Here is a 2,815-nt window from a genome sequence, read left to right as displayed (position 1 = left end):
CAACTGGTCAGATGATGAGAGTTGGGAAATAGATACCCATCAATTTCTTTTTGAAATGGTCTTCCTGCATATGGTTTCAAGCACACAACTGCTTTAGGTCCACATTTAATCTAAAGTTGCAACTGAATACTTAATTCTCCACGCTTGTGGGAAATTTTATTAGCACCCGTTTTGAATAGGTAAATCTTCTTTGATAATGTCTACAGTACCTTTAAAGTGCATTGACCTCAGTTCCCATATTACACAAATAATCCAAATTCAACAAACTTTACAAATTGCTTTGTTATTTATCAAGACTGAAGTCACGTTACTTGAAATTGCAGATATGGCATTTTTAGGAGCTGCATGGTCTCAATCTCCATCTTTGCATTAATCTCAAGTTACTGCACAGAGCACTGATTTAAACAGGATGGCCCAGCTAAATTACAAGAGGTCAGCATTTACTCCAGCGTCATCACTGCACACAACAGAACAGATTGACCACCTCCTTCCTCTCACCCCTCCCCAACCTTCCCCAACAGGGACATGACTTGTATTACAGACAGTGAAATGCAACGTTCCTGAAATTCTGTAGTTCATGTCAAATATCAATTACAACAAAACAAATTAGGGTTGGGCTTTTTTTTTTCCAAAAAAAAAATCCATACTAACAAATATGAATCTGACTAAAAGCATAAGTATTAATATATAACAATCATGCAATAAGTGGAATAAATAATATTGCGTTGGGAAACTGAGCAGTAGCAGATTCAGTTCTAATATATTAAAAAATGCATGTTAATATAAATGGAACAAACTGTACAACCTACAAAAGGATACTAAGAAGAAAATTTCAAAAATGTTCAACTATCATGCAGGGAAGATGGCAAAAGCAATTATTTGGCTCCCAGTAGCCCTGATGAGCTGAGAAAGTGGGAAGGTCACTTGTCCTGCATTGGCAGAAGCTGAGACGACCTTGGAAGCATTAGTACTTCAGGGCAGCCGAGTGCATGAGGGTTGGAATATCTGCCGTAGTAACTGCTTCATACAACTGAGCAAGATTAGAGTTAAGGGAAAAACTCAAGGACATATCTGGCTTAGAGTGTCCAGCTGCTAGTGAAGACCAGGAGTTATGCTTAGAAGTTCACAGTGCAGATCTATAACCACAGGGTGATAAACTGGAAGAACATTCATTCAGTCACTCCATGATGAAACAGTCCTTGAAGGGAATTAATGCCAAATGAACAAAAATGAGGAATCGCAATCCCTTATAATATCTAATGATCCACGACATTAACAATTGGAGCAACTACTGAGAAATGGAAGGAATCTGTTTTGATAGTATTTACCAATTGATGTGCATTGTGGAATGTTTTATCACTGTATATTACCCATGCTTACAAGGCAACTGGGGGTGTTAGAAATAAACTGGACAGGTACTGGTAGATTGTATTACAGTTCTAATTTATAAAATATTGGTCTTTGTTCCAATTTTTGGCTTCAGTTTAAGTCCTTTGGAAGTCATCATTATCCACTTTAAAAATAAAGGGGAATGGTGTTAACCAGGTGGTAGCATAATTTGGTGACCCTGTCCAGGATAACAAGATATAGAGCTGGATGAACACAGCAGGCCAAGCAGCATTAGAGGAGCAGGAAGGCTGACGTTTCTGGTTTGGACCCTTCTTCAGAATTGGTGGAGGGGAATGGGATTCTGAAATAGAGAGACAGCGACAGCGAGCATGGTGGTGGGGAAGTGGATGGAAGGTGATAAAAAGGAACAGACAGGTGGAGAGGAGACAGACACTTCAAGCAGATGGGGATGCAGCCAGTAAAAGGACTTGATGTGGAAGGTTTTCTTGGGGCCTGGGATGGGGGTGAGGGACTTCACAAGTTTCAAATCTCCCCACCCCTGATCTCATCCCAAAACCAGCCCAGCGCCGGCCTCCTTGACCTGTCCATCTTTTCCTCCCACCTATCAGGTCCCCTCACCTCACTGACCAACCCCCAGCCCCATCTCCTACCTACCAGCCTCATTCCTGCCACCTTGACCTGTCCGTCTTCCCCTGACTGATCAACACCCATCTCAACTCCCCACCTACACTCACCTTTACTGGATCCATCCCGCCTTCTTGACCTGTCTGTTTCCTCTCCACCTATCTGCTCCTTTATCTACCTTTCATCCGCCTCCCCCTCCCTCTCTATTTATTTCAAAAACCCCTTCCCCTCCCCCATTTCTGAAGAAGAGTCCAGACCCAAAACATCAGCTTTCCTGCTCCTCTGATGCTGCTTGGCCTATGTTTATCCAGCTCTACACTTGGTTATCTCAGATTCTCCATCATCGGCAGGTCCTACTGTCTCTGAATCAGGATTATATCAAGATGTCTGGTCTGGTCCAGGATCAAATATTAAATCTATAGAATACATAGCCAGGTCAGAAACTATTAAACACAATTTTGGGTCACAAGTCAAAACTGAATAAAACACTAATTAGGAAGAATAAAATCCCAACGCTTGCATTTCATTTTCATTACAAAGATTAAAGAAGCCTAGTACACATTCCAAAAAGACTAAATTGGGGAAGTGAGAGGAGATTTAACAATAACTTGAGCTGTACCAAATAAAAGATCTGGTGAACTCTGTGTTACTGCAGGACAAACCAGTATGAACAGATGGGAATAAAGCATTTGGAACAGTCTAATTAATGAGACAGTACAGTGATGTAAAACATCTGGAGATCTCAAAGTATGGCTGCATTTTTGACTGGGGCGTTGGTTTGAGGTACAAAATTTCATTGGGGTTCTTAAAACATCAATGGAAGATAACGTTAGAAACAAAA

Source organism: Stegostoma tigrinum, chromosome 9, assembly GCF_030684315.1.
Source record: "Stegostoma tigrinum isolate sSteTig4 chromosome 9, sSteTig4.hap1, whole genome shotgun sequence".
Lineage (NCBI taxonomy): Eukaryota > Metazoa > Chordata > Chondrichthyes > Orectolobiformes > Stegostomatidae > Stegostoma > Stegostoma tigrinum.
Note: the sequence above shows the minus strand (reverse complement) of the source record.